The sequence below is a fragment of the Betta splendens genome, chromosome 1 (genome assembly GCF_900634795.4).
Source record: "Betta splendens chromosome 1, fBetSpl5.4, whole genome shotgun sequence".
NCBI lineage: Eukaryota > Metazoa > Chordata > Actinopteri > Anabantiformes > Osphronemidae > Betta > Betta splendens.
The window spans coordinates 20462925-20477928 of NC_040881.3; positions in this window are offsets into that span (position 1 = coordinate 20462925).

The window sequence follows — 15004 nt, forward strand, 5'->3', positions numbered from 1 at the left end:
ATTGAAGAGCCTCTACGTCCTTTCCAGACCCCAGAGATAAGGGACCCTGAATCTTTCTCCACCACAGGAGACTGGTTTCTATCACAACAGGCACCAATTGGCGCCAACATCTCAAATGTCTATATCAAAGAACCATGAGTCCACTTTGTTGATCTACCTGTAAATCCCACAGGATTCCACCTCTGCTTATCATGCCAAAAGGACAGGCTGTCATATTTATCACTGAGGAGCTGCCTCTCCCAGAACTGGGACCACAAGCCATAAAATGTGGAATGTGCTCATCAAGAGAACAGGAGACTTCATTTGGACACAAGTTCTGGTTCAGATGCACCAGAACGTTCAACAAACATGAAACAGATGCCATTGTATTCTGTGTGTGGTGGAAATTTTGCAATAAAGGCAGATGAGAGAGAGTTGTCCTTTTGTGCGATTTATTGAAATAATAAAGAAAATAACAATAATGAGGAAAGCAAATCAAAAAGCCAGCTGGGGAGATCAGAACATACACCACGGAGGTATAATGCAAAGATCACACCGTTCTGAGGTTGTCTCTGCCTTTTAACCCCACTCCCGGGACCTGGTGGAATCTTCCTATCACACTGTAGGTGAAGATGTTTTACACAGAGAATACACAAGGTCTACAGCCTTGGGTCTGGTGAGGCATCAGATAGAAAGGAGCCAGAGACCAGGTGTAAAAGGCAGACACAAGCCATAAACAATCGGTCAATCAAACACAACATTAGCTGTCAGCACTTAATGTGCGACAGAACCTTGAGAGGAAGATAGATTGTTTGTCTAATAATGTTCAGTTCTGGGTCTAATCAACAAGTACAGAATGCATGGTTATTATACAGAGTCAGAAATGAACACAAGAAGCATTAAAGTACAATTTTTCCATTACATTTCCCCCCTTTTGATTACACATTAATCAAACATTAAAAGAATAAAAATTGTCAATCGTGGCATTCATTCTGTAGTAATAAAGCATTCTTTAAAAATGATTCGTTAAATGTATTGCTTATAAAGATGTAAATGGCGTAGGAATAAAAGATTGTGAGCTGTTTTTGTGGGTAGTTATACTAGAATAACCCTTGTGTATGGTATGAGCTTTGGAAAGACAGGGACATAAGCCTATAATTGATTCCAATTAGTTCATGTTCAATCATCCTGAAAATGGGAAGAGGAATATGTGTTGATTTAAACTATTGTGGAGTCAGCCTCTACGTCACTATCATCATCATCGAAGTCATCTTTGTAGTCCTCATTATCAACGTCAACATCATTCTCTACAGAATCAGCATCAGAATCAATGAGTGAATCGGTGTCCGGATTCCTGAATGTAGTGCATTGTGTCATTTGGTACGAAAGCGCCGCTGATGTCGCGCGCATAATGAGACCCCTAATCAGAGGAGTAACACAACAACCAAGCAACACGATGACGGCCATGAAGATGATAAGCGAGACTATTGCCGACATAAAAATTGATTTCCATTTCCCAAAAGTTTGGTCTAGCCAGCGCCAAGGGGACAGATCTACGCCGGAGTTTCTAGCCCATTTGTCTCTAAGACTCTCAAGGCCCTCGATAGCCTTTGTCACAGTGCCATTGGAATCAGTGTTGTTGGGGATAAAAGTACAGCATGCTTCTCCAAACATAACGCAGACACCTCCTTTCTCCGCTAGCAACATGTCCAGGGCCATTCTATTCTGCCATGTTGTCTTCGCTATGTGGGGCAATTGTTCCGTCATGGTCATCAGGTCTCTAACGGCACAAACTAAGCATGATCGATTTGTGGGTGACTCCTGTGTGTGGTGGATAAGAGTGTCTTCGGTTGATGCGAATGTCAGAGTGACCACGCATATTACTGTCATCGTCGATATGACAATCATTTTTATCTTGTTTCGTCTGGTGGATGTCATTTTGCGTCAGTGGAAGATAAAAATTTGTGTGAAAGTGTGAATCAAGTGGAAAAAAACTCTAGATATGCTTGTCGTAAAATGTTTTGTTCAAAAAATAGTTGATAAAATCACAGAAAGGCATACATGTAAATCAACCACACAATTTAGAGCAAATATTAAAGTAACATACAATAAGGATCAAAGCAACAGGGTCACAATCAATGTCTTCTGCTTCCTGTTGAATAGTGGTTGTTGACACCTTGACAGTTCTTTGGGGTTCTTCAGAATGTGATCAGCTGGGGGTTCGTTATCACCGCCAGGTTTCCTCCCAATGTCGTCTGAGTCACTGTCACTCCCCGTGATGTGAAGAGTCTACACGTCGTCCAGCGTCGGCAACTCAAGGCTGCTTGTGTGTGTGTTTTCTCAGGAGCGTGTGTGTAGATGTATGGTCTGATAGTGTGATTCACCGGCGCAGCTTCAGGCGGGGCTTGGCTCACACCTTTAGCTGACCGGTCAACGCAGCCTCGCCTCAGTGCGTGTGTGAGCACAGCGAGGGTCGTCCTTCTCAATTCTTTTCGTCAGTGGTGGTTTTCTCGTGTGGTGTAGATGGAGATGGAGGGTCGTCTGTTGGATCCGGGACCTTCCTGCAGTGGCTGGAGTGGATCCAAGTCGCTCTTTCTGCGATCTTCACAGCCGTGTGGGTCGTCAGAAGGACTTGGAAGGGACCTTGCCACCGCTTTGAGTTCCAGTGCTTCCTGCGAAGCTCCTTAATGATCACCCAGTCTCCTGGTTGAATGATGTGCAGTGGTTCTGTCGCCTGTTTGGGCAGAGCCGCTTTCACCTGTTTGGAGATTTGGGAAAGAACAGAGGATAAGTTCTAACAGTACTGTAGCATTGCGGCTTCGCACATTTCAGTAGGTGGTAAAATCCTAGTCTCAGTCTCAGGGTGAAGTCCCATCATAGGAGGTCTACCAAATAGGATCTCATACGGGCTGAGGTTTGTTCTCATCCTTCTCCTCATTCTCATGTATGAGAGCACAATGGGAAGAGCCTGAGTCCACTTGAGACCAGTCTCTGAGCAGCATTTGGCCAGTTTGTTTTTCAAAGTGCCATTCTCTCTCTCTACCACCCCTCCGCTTTGAGGGTGGTAAGAGCAGTGCTTTCTGATGTCGATGTTCAGAAACTTTCCCACCTCCTCGATGGCTTGGTTTGCAAAGTGTGAGCCGTTGTCACTGCTGATTTTAGATGGAATCCCCCATCTGGGAATTATTTCTGTCAGCAAGGCTTTGGTAACTGCATGGCTGTTAGCATGTTTAGCTGGGAAGGCCTCCACCCATTTTGACCACATATCAACAATCACTAAACGATACTTTTTACCTTCTGCTGGCGTTAGTTCGATGAAGTCCAACATTAAATGGTCAAACGCCTGTTCCGATGGTGGGTGGGCTGCCAGTGGTTTGGCAACCGTCTTACCTGGGTTGTGTTGGGCGCATGTCATACATGCTTCACAGTATTTTTGCGCATAGATTGGAAATCCCTTAGTGTACCAATGTTTTGTAAGAGCATTTAACATTCCCCCCTTTGATACATGGTCTAACCCATGTGTCAACTTTGCGAAATGAGGGAAAAAGTGTTTAGGTAGGCAAGGTTTGCCGTCGGGCCCATACCAAACGCCAGGGCTACTGGTGGCGCCATTCGTCAGCCAGAGCTTGCATTCCTGTGGGGTAGAGAATGTCTGAAGATCAGGGAGAGCAGAGGGAGGAGAGGGAGGTTGGGTAGAGGTGGAGGATAAGAGGCAGGGAACAAAGGGAAGGGGAAGTCGGGCAGCTGTCTACGCAGCAGCATCAGCGCGTGCGTTTCCAGCAGAGATGGGATCAGTGCCCCCAGTGTGTGCGGGGCACTTACATACAGCAATTGCAGCTGGTAACAGAATTGTGTTGAGCAGATCAGCAACCTTATCATGATGCAAGATAGGTTTGCCATCAGATTTCAAAAACTTTCTGTGTTTCCACAGAGCACCAAAGTCATGTGTGACGCCAAAAGCGTATCTGGAGTCTGCGTAGATAGTAGCAGACTTCCCTTCAGCCAATTTACAGGCTTCGGTCAGTGCGATCAACTCCGCAGCCTGAGCAGAGTAATGTCTTGACAACGCGCCAGACTGTAAAACAGTATGAGAGGTGCAGACTGCATATCCAACCTGACAGTGGCTCGAAGCAGGGTCTCTAGAGGCGGAGCCATCAACAAAGAGAACGAGGTCACAGTTAGGAATTGGCACCTCCGATAGATCTGGGCGCGGAGTGCAGACCTGGTTCAAGACCGAAACACAGTTGTGAGGCTCGCCATCGTCAGGGCCTGGAAACAAAGTGGCTGGGTTAAGCACATTGCACCGTTTGACCGTAATGTTTGGCATTTCCAGTAAGATGGTGTTGTATCTAAGCCATCGGGCTGTAGAAAGATATGATGTTTTTTGTTCCAAAAGGATCAAAGACACGGCATGAGGAACCAGCAGGGTGACATCAGAATAGCCAACAATGTCACGTGATGCCAGCACGGCTTTCTCTGCCGCAGCCACTGCTCGGAGGCATCGTGGGAGCCCCGCAGCGACTGGGTCTAGCTTAGCAGAGAAATAGGCTACAGGGCGTGGACGCCCTCCGTGATCCTGTAGAAGGACAGAGGTCATACAACCTGATTTCTCATCCACTGTTTGGGTGAAAGGTCGCGTAGGGTCAGGCAGTCCCAAAGTAGGAGCCGACTGAAGAGCAAGTTTGAGGTCGGTGAACGCCTGTTCAGCCTCAGATGTCCACGTGCAGCGGGTGGTGGATGCAAAAGACGTCTGCATCAGAGCTCTAAGCGGAGCCTCCAAGACGGCGCAGTTAGGAATGAAATTCCTGCAATAAGAGCACATGCCTAAAAAGGACATAAGCTGTTTGTATGTGCACGGTTTAGACAGGTTCTGAATAGCTTCAGCTCTTTTAGGTGAAATGGATTTTCCTTCAGTGGTGATGATGTGACCTAGGAAGGTAACTTCAGTCTGAACAAACTGTAATTTAGACAGACTTGCTTTGTGGCCTGCAGCATGCAGGTGTTTCAGCAGCTTGATCGTGTCTGCTGTGCAAGTTTCTTGATCCTCACTGCAGATCATCAAGTCGTCAACGTACTGCAGCAGGGCGGTGCCTGGGGACAAGACAAGATCATCCAGGCTTTCTTTCAGTGCCATATTGTAGATTGTAGGGCTTTCTGAATACCCCTGACACAGTCTGGTAAAGGTGTATGACTTTCCGTTAAATTCAAAAGCGAACCAGAATTGACTGTCTTTGTGAATGGGCACGCTGAAAAAAGCATTAGCCAAATCAATTACTGAAAAAAATTTAGCCTTGGGCGGAACCTGAGAAAGAATGGTGTAGGGATTCGGTACCGTAGGTGCGCGTGGTTGGACCGCCGCATTTACTGCTTGCAGATCCTGGACAAACCTCCATTTTGTTGGCTGTCTTTTGTCTCTGATTTTCTTAACTGGGAAGAGTGGAGTCCTCACTGGAGAGTTGTCACATGGGACGATGACTCCTGCTTTCAAAAGAGAGTTAAACACCGGTGTTATTCCTTCAATTGCTTCTCTCTTTAAAGGGTATTGCTGTTTGCATGGTCTGTAGTCAGATTTTGGCGTGATGACCACTGGGTCACACCCTTTGATCAAACCTACATGAGCTGGAACTTCCTGTAAGGATGGATACTGCGTCAGAGCGTCCTCCGACAAAAACACGTGGTGTGGAGTGTGTGTGTAACGTTGAGGTACCAAGTGCACTGTACGCTGCGCATGAAAGTTAGACTGAAAAAGTTTTTTGTAAGCATGCAAGGTAGGTGAATACATCACATTCGGGTCGGAAGTCGTTTGCCAGTCTCCTTCCCGTTGACATCTGTCCACGAAAGGACCCAAGTCCTGCCATCTGTCTCCGTCATGTTTTGACAGAAGGACATGTGGATCTGTAGAATAAGCATCAACAAATCTCTCTTGTTTGTTAGTGAGAGAAATCGCAAGCGCAGACCTGTGTTCATCCCAAAATAGAGAGGTTGAGGTCAGTTTGTCCGCATGTGTGCGTAACCATGATTTTTCAAACTTCTCATCAGGACCAGTGGACACATGTGCTGTACAAGACAGGTCAGATGCGTCTCTAAAGGTCGTATTTTGTGAGGAAACAAGCTGTCGAGCAGCTGTATGAGGGCCTCAGTTACAGCCTCTCCCTTCAGCAGCCACTGATAAGAGTAGAGCAGCGGCTCTGAGCTGAAATTAACACAAACAAAAGAAAAATTATTTACATTGTCCGTGGTTGTGACCTGCACTCCCTCTGGAGTGGAAATCAGTGAAATACCTAAACTACACATGAGATCTCTTCCTAATAGATTAACTGGGCATAAGTTTGAAAGCAAAAATGAATGTTTGAGTGTCTTGCCGTCTGATGTTGTGCAAGACAGAGGAACAGTAAGTTTTTCTTTTATTGTCTGGCCAGACGAACCTATAGTGTGCACAAATCGTCCACTCATTTTAGGTGGATTGGAAAACATGGAAGATTTTATTACCGAATTTGTTGCTCCTGAGTCTACTAAAAACACCATACGTTCACCTTGAACCATCAGAGCAAACTCAGGAAATTGTTTGAAACCATTTGACTGTAAAGTCATGCAGCAGTTGTCATTTAGCTGTTTGTTATTCTTTTCAAAATCACTCTGTGGGATGTTTTGAGCAGAAAGCAAGTCTTCATTGCAAGCAGGCAAGCATGAATTTGAGTCAATTGAGCATGTATCAAGTGTGAGCGAGTGTGCGTGTGTCTGTGCGGTACCGTCTACGTCATCATGTGAACGGAAACCTTCGCTCCTCTAGTCAGTCTGACGAGAGTGCCCGGGAGGGTGGAACCTGACGTAGCCGGGGGCAGTACTTCCTCCAGTGTCCCATCTCGCCGCAGATGTGGCAAGCATTTCCTGGATCTCCAGATGCGCCTCCTGTGTCTCTGTTGTGCCAATTCCGTCTGAAGTCTCTTCCTCGTCCTCGCCCGCGATACCTGCCCGCTCCTCTGTTGTTGTTATGCATCGCAGAGAACATCTCCAAGGATGGCAGATACAATTCGCTCTGTTATTTTTCCTTCTTCGCCATCTTCTTCTTCTGGAGAGTGTCATAAGCATGGCGTGCGTGTCTTGTGAGGTCAGACAGACGCGCTTCTTCTTTCCATCCGATGTATGACTGCTTCACGGCGTCAAAAACTTCAGGGAGTAAGCCTTTCATCACCAGTTCACACAGGTGACTCTCGTATGTTGAACAGATGAGTCCTCCCACTCCTTCCGGGGGAGGGTGAGCTCCTCCGTGTGTGTTGTATGCAGTGGTGAGGCGGTGAACAAAGTCATCAACTGATTCCTCTGGTTGTTGTTTGCATGTAGTGACTTTAATCATACAGACTTTGTCGGGGAACGCAGTTTCGAGGTGGGCAACAAGCGTCCTCACTGCGGCAACGAATCCATCATTTAAGTTGTTTGTCCAGTCTTTGTGTTTGAGAGCAAGTGTCACATCAGGCAATTGTCTAGCCAGCTTTTGGTATTCACAAGGTGCAAGACGTTTGGCCAGGATGCGACGGATCTCAGCTCCAGTGGGTCTGTACTCCTGGCAGAAAGCCAGAAGGTTGGCACCGAATGTCTTTCCCGATACAGTGATGTCTGGAAGAGTGTGGGCAAAGTCAGCTATGTCAGCGCTAGTCCATGGTCTGTGCACTAACATGCTTCCTTCAGGGCTGGCCACTTCCACCATGGGCAAGCTGATTTCTGGAGCTACTGGTGTGTTGCTCCTTAGGGTGCGAACACTGGTAGTTGCAGAGGCAGCACTCGTAGTGGCAGTTGGTGCATGGGCACAGCTTGTGGCAGTGGATGATGTAAGAATGAAGCCGACAGGTGAATTGGCCCAGAACGTCTGTGCCTCCATTCCAGGAGTTGGTGTGGCATTTACACTGTCCTCCACATGCTCTGACTGCTCTGCAGCCGATGTCGCAGATCCTGATGACAGAGGTTGGCCAGGCTGTTGGTGTGGGCCAGGCTGCTGCAGTGGTACAGGCTGTTGCTGTTGGCCAGGCTGTTGATGTTGGGCAGGCTGCTGTAGTGGTGCAGGCTGCTGATGTGGGGCAGGCAGTTGCTGTTGGTCAGGCTGTTGTTGTTGGTCAGGCTGTTGTCGTTGGTCAGGCTGTTGCTGTTGGTCCTGCTGTCCACCCTGCCCGGCCCTCCTGCTGACGTAGAAGGAGTCCAGGTCGGGATTCACCTTGACCGCGCTCAGCTCTGCAAAGGGATACAAAGCAGAAACAGTGGGAGCGCTTTGTTTCTCATCATGTTGTGTGTGTGTATGTGTGTATGGTGGCGGTGTGCAAGCTTCCACAGAGTTGTTATCTTTTCTGCCAGCTACGTCACCACTCTCGTCCTGTCTCCCTCCTAGTTCTTTTTGGCATTTCAGTCTTTCCCTGCATTCTGATTCTTTAACCCAAATTTCAAGGCATCTTTTGTTTAATTCAATTTCCTCTAAAGTTTTAACTTTGATCGTTCTACTTTTGCGGAGCTGTTTCTCCTTTTCTTCTAATTTTTCTTTTAAAGCGCGTATGTCCTTCACACTGAGTGATCCACCTTCTTGAAACCCATAATGTTTTGTCCAGTTGTGAAGACATGACAAGCACTCATCACCATATTTACGTCTCATTAATTTTGTAATGCTGCAGTCTGGTGGTGGAGACTTAGATTGCCCCGAACCCATCTTTCAGAGTCCTGGCGGTTTTCTGCCTTAGACTTTTTTGTGTTCCGGCCGGAACCTTTTTTCGAAATTTCTCTTCCACGGACGTCTCCGTAGAAAGGGAACCGCTCAGATCAGCGACAGGGTTCTCGGAAGTGATCCCTCACCGTCAGGCCCCTCTAAGACCCGGGTCCCTCGTATCTCAAAACCACTTCCCCCTGCAAACGCGCTTCGTATTTCAGAAGCCGTCTTTTATTTCCTTGTCCACACCCTTTGGACTGCGCTCAGATCTGCACACTGGTCTGTATCCTCAGTACAGACAAAACAAGCTCGGTTCCACGAGCCAACCCTTAGCAACCACCGTCTCGGCCACCAGGGCAGACTTTGACCTAATTAATTTTTTACCCGAATATTAAATTTTTTAATTAAAAAAAAAATTTGTTTGGTCCTAATTATTATATTTTAGTTGTTTTCAGCCACATAGTCGTTTTAGAAATATTATTATCTCTAGTCCTAGTTAAATTTTCTTTTGTCGTTGTTTTAGTCTAGTTGGGGATGTTTTAGAATTAATTGTTATTTGCCTTACTTTCCCTAAACCAAATGATCAGAGCCAAGTAAACCCGAATACCTGAAACCAATTTCAAACCCGTTTTCTTTTTTTTCCCTTAACAAGTCGCAACAAAACAGAATCTCTCTCACCAGGCCGAGCAGAGGTTGGATTTTGAGTTTGTTGGATCTCGTCAGAGGCGATCCAGAAGGGGGAGCAGTCCTCCCACTCAGAACAGCTGTAGAGGTTTGGAGGCTGAGCGAACCTAGTCCTCAGGACCGCCGTCCCTGATCACGCCGTCCAGACGACCTGACGCGGGATCCTGTTCGTAGACGCCAATTTCTGTGGTGGAAATTTTGCAATAAAGGCAGATGAGAGAGAGTTGTCCTTTTGTGCGATTTATTGAAATGATAAAGAAAATAACAGTAATGAGGAAAGCAAATCAAAAAGCCAGCTGGGGAGATCAGAACATACACCACGGAGGTATAATGCAAAGATCACACCGTTCTGAGGTTGTCTCTGCCTTTTAACCCCTCTCCCGGGACCTGGTGGAATCTTCCTATCACACTGTGGGTGAAGATGTTTACATTACACAGAGAATACACAAGGTCTACAGCCTTGGGTCTGGTGAGGCATCAGATAGAAAGGAGCCAGAGACCAGGGGTAAAAGGCAGACACAAGCCATAAACAATCGGTCAGTCAAACACAACATTAGCTGCCAGCACTTAATGTGCGACAGAACCTTGAGAGGAAGATTGTTTGTCTAATAATGTTCAGTTCTGGGTCTAATCAACAAGTACAGAATGCATGGTTATTATACAGAGTCAGAAATGAACACAAGAAGCATTAAAGTACAATTTTTCCATTACGTGTGGACAAAATGTTTAATTTGATATTAGATTGGTTTCTGTGTGATGTTTAATGCCTGATTTACAGGTTTGCCAGGAAATTCCTAAACTTACAAAGGGACTTTAACTTATCACCACACTTTCCTTTGTGTGTAGGCACAAAGTTGAAATAGAGATACTCACCTTCTTTACTTCTTTTAATCTGTGCAACATACACATACCATGTCCACCAGCTACAATTAGGTATCCTCATTATTGTATTAAATGTTTAAGTGTTACAATTGTTTAATTAGTAATGTCCATATTAGGTCATTTATAATTTGATTTTGCTTGCATTTATTATTCGTGTATGTTTTAGTGTTTACTGGGTGTTGCATAAGACAAGACCAGTCATCATGAATAACATTTCTTTGTTACAGCGTTGTAAGGGACTACGTATAAGACCTTAATATTCTATGCATTTAATATTGCTGTTTAACCATTCTGACTTCTCTGCTTATTTGAGTGTAAAAGTGATCGTTACACGTGTATTGTGTTATGGTGTGATGGAACTTTGAGCTTGATGAAAAGAGGAAAGCTTAGTTATCCCAGATTTAGGAGCAATCTAAATCCAATAGTTTGATACTTGATCTGAAGGGGTGGAACTCTCACCACTGGTTGAACTAAATTCTCCGCCCTGCAGTGACCACTGCCCCAGGGCTATTTAAACCAGTAACACCCTAGGCGATTCAGATTTCCCTCTACCTTCAAACTTCTTTCACCTTCTCTTTTTGCGTCGCATTATTTTTCTTTAATTTTCTTTTGTTCTTAAATTTTGTAAACCTAAGTTAAACTTAGAAACACGAACGTACAACGAATTTTGTAATGTTAGAAAGTCATCAAGAAACTCTGCGAAACTGAAACTATTACAACCAGTCCTTAATTGACTCACTATTTTTGATCGAACTAATTAAATTAGATTCCAGCACGTTTGCTTTTTGGGCTAGTTTAGTAACGCTGACGCTTTGAAACACCTTGGAAAGTCCAGCCTGGCTGACTGTTACTTTGCTGACCCCGAGCCGTCATCATCACCGCGTGCGACGATTCCTGGCCCAGAGGCCGTGGCACCTGGATCAGAGAGGGCACGCCTGCTCAACCCTGCCGGTAACGGGAGACGCTGCACAGCCGCCTACAGCTCCAAACTAAGGCAAGACAAACATCTCTAATCCTCTGAGAATTCTGGTGTTTCTCAAAGCGCTAAAATTGAACATTCCAAATTCATTAGTTATCCTTAGATTTGTACAAGTTAGAAACCAATACTCTTTTCGCTTGATCAAAGCCATCACACACTCAGGTCTTGACCATTCTTTGTGTTTTCACTCATTGATTCATTCACTGTTCATCATCTCATTCTGATTGTTTTCTCATTTTCTGTGCTGTTTATTTGAGTATTTCCATATTATGTTGTTCATATATCCAGTAGTGTTAGATTAATAAATGTTAAAAGGAATCTTAGTTTTGTTCTTCAGATTTAAGCAGAGGTCACTGAACCGTGACAAGAATTCACGGCATAAGAGACTGATTTGGTTTTATCAGAAGAAAGTTGTTATTGTTGTTCATAACTGGTAACTCATTGAATTGACATCTGGCATTGACTAGATTGATACAAGCGTGGTTTCAGCTTTAAAACAAACCTGGTGTCCCAACTTTAAGGTATATTAATGTTTCTGCATTAATATCAAACTCTTAATAATTTGAATCCGCTACATTAAATATGTAACTCAAATTATGTGAAGGAAATCAATGTTGTTATGTAAACATTCTCACTCATGGTGAGATAAGGTGGCACAAACAATTCTGTTGGTCCAGAGAGACATTCTACCGGAGCCAGAGAAAGGGCTTAAAGGGCAGAAGCAACTTGAGGATCGTGGGCTCTTTGCATCACACCTTGGTGGTGTATGCTCTTTTTTTGGTTTGTTGATGTGCACGATCAACATCAATGTTTTTGATCTGCTTTCCCCATTATTTTTATTTTCCTTTATTTTTATAATAAATTTCACAAAAGACAACTCTCTCATCTGCCTCTTTATGGGAAATTTGCACCACAGAATTAAAGAGAAAAGTTCCCGCGTAAGAAAGCGCCTCCTCACACTCTAGCTGTGACATTGCCCACTCAATCAGACGCAACACACACTAATGGAAAAGCTTAGAATTCCTCAAAAAACACCCTTGCTTAAACTGCTATAACTCAGAATCTGTTAAAGATATTAAAAAAATAACCAATACATTAACAGTTGAATAGTTGAAAATTGTTTTGTAAATGGTGTCTGTAGCTTAAAGTGGGTTGATGAAGTTAAAGCTGAAAGCAGACAAAGCTGAAGAGGATTTGAAATGCTTCTTCCATTCCATTTATGGGGAAAAAAAATGAAAAAAGTATAAGAACTTGAAAAATATGAAACATATGAAAAAGAAAAGTAATAGCACACTTCTCCTTAAAAAGCTGAACATTTTGATATTGGAATGGTTTCTGGATGTGGGAGTAGTACAATTATAATAATAACTAAATAAAGCATTTCCATAGGAAAATGCACAGTAAATGCTTCCATGCTGAATGTATTGCTGAAGAATTGCTGAAAATACCTGAAACATTTAAAACATAGCTAAAAGTGTCAGGAACACACGGCTGAGGACCCAAATGCACAGCGCACTAGAGAGCTTGATGATAGACAACAAACAGTATTTATTACTCCAATCATAGTCTGGCGGTCCAGGTCATACACACAAAGGCTCAGTACAAAGGCACAAAAGAGGCAGGCAGGATCAGGTCCGGAAAACATGCAGGAGTTCGGTACACGGTTAAACACGGCGGAGGTACAGAGGGGGGCTAGAAAAAACTCGATGGTCAGACGATCAGTAACGTTAACACAATATCCACAGCGAAGGTACAGACGAGGTTCAGGCAGGAATCGGGGGTCAAAGACAGGCGCGATCAGCAAACGGGACACTCGATATGAATGCTGGAATGCGGTACTAGAACCCGACAATCTGGCGAGGTACTGGGGTGTGAGGTAGTGCTTAAATATACGGTGAACTGATTACTAATGAAGTGCAGGTGTGGATAATGACCGGTGGAAACGGGAACAGCTGTGACATATGGTAAACAGGAAGTAAAGCAAGAACAGAAACAGAAACCGGGAGTGCTACCAAAATAAAACAGGAAATGAAAACTGGAACCAAAACATGACATGGATGACAAACTGAGTCCTTACAAAATAAAAGCAGAACAGGAACCGGATCGTGACAAAAAGTAAGTCACTGTGCATTTAACCACCACCCGTGTCCTTAGTTCTCCGCCAGATTGTTTAGTTCCATACCTCGTTCCAGTGTTTAGTGTCTAGTCCCTCGTGTATTTGTTCCTGATTACCTTGACCGTCGTATCCTGCCTGCACCTTGTCTGTACCGTCGCCTAAGAATCTTGACTGAACAACTGACCGTGAGTTTGCTTAGCCCTTGCCTGTACCTTTACCGAGACCTCATGTGTACCGAACCTTGCCTGCTTCCTGGACTTGAGATTGCCTGCTCTCTGCTGTACCGCATTACCAAGCTCTGTGTATGACCTGGACCATCTGACTCTGCGTTCTACAATAAACTCTGTATTCATCATCATCTTGCCTCTGTGCTGTGCATGTGGGTCCGCCGCCTGCCCAAGTCTGACAGAACAATCTGGCCAAACTTGGACCCAGCCAGCACTCAGCCTCCGGCCAGCTCAGTGACTGTTTCTTCTTGTTTTTGTTTGACGGCGAGTATTATTCACCCGAGGGAGAATGGAGTTTACCTGCGCCGAGCTACCCAGCGACCTACAAAATTATTTTAAAATCCTCGCGGAGGATTACCGAAGGGCGCTTAACCCGGAAATCCAGCGCAGCGCCGTGGAGGTGGCGGTATGGACTCTGGAGGACGAGGACAGCGCGTTAGTGCGCCCCAGTGTTCGTCGCCCCTATGAGCGATTGTGTGCAAGACTCGAAGAGTTAAGCAGCGCGCTCCGCACCACACCAGCCCCCGCGCCGCCCGCTCGGATTACGCCAACCCCGGGCGCACCGCCGATGGTTTCAGTTTCCTCCTCCCAGCCCCGTCGGACCGTCGTGTCTGCACCAACCTGCCCAGCTCCATGTTTGCTCCGCTGGGAGGACTTCCTGCACTCATGCGGTCCCCCGTCTCCAGTCCAGCCATGCGCTGTTCAATCCCCAGCCCAGCCGTGTTCTGTTCAGTCTCCAGTCCCGCCGTGTTCTGTTCAGTCTCCAGTCCCGCCGTGTTTTGATCAGGTCTCAGCCCAGCCGTGTTTTGCTCAGGTCTCAGTTCAGCAGAGCTCTGCTCGGTGTTCAGCCCCAGTTCAGCCATGCTCCGTTCAGACTCCAGTCGCAGCTCAGCCTCGCCATTCTCAGTTTCCAGTGCAGCCCTGTCACGCTCAGATTCCAGTCCCTGTCCAGTCGAGCCCTGTTCGGGCTCTAGCCCCAGTCCAGTCGAGCTCTGTTCGGGCTCTAGCCCCAGTCCAGTCGAGCTCTGTTCGGGCTCTAGCCCCAGTCCAGTCGAGCTCTGTTCGGGCTCTAGCCCCAGTCCAGTCGAGCCCAGTCCGGGCTCTAGCCCCAGTCCAGTCGAGCCCAGTCCAGGTCCCAGTCCAGTCGAGCCCAGTCCAGGTCCCAGTCCAGTCGAGCCCAGTCCAGGTCCGGTTCCAGTCGAGCCCAGTCCAGGTCCCGTTCCAGTCGAGCCCAGTCCAGGTCCCGTTCCAGTCGAGCCCAGTCCAGGTTCCAGCCCAGCCGAGTCTAGCCCAGGTTCCAGCCCAGTCGAGTCTAGTCCAGGTTCCAGCCCAGTCGAGTCTAGTCCAGGTTCCAGCCCCGTCGAGTCACGTCCGGGCCCCAGTTCAGTCGAGTCACGTCCCAGTCCAGTCCGGTCACGTTCAGGTCCAGTCGAGTCACGTTCCTGTCCCAG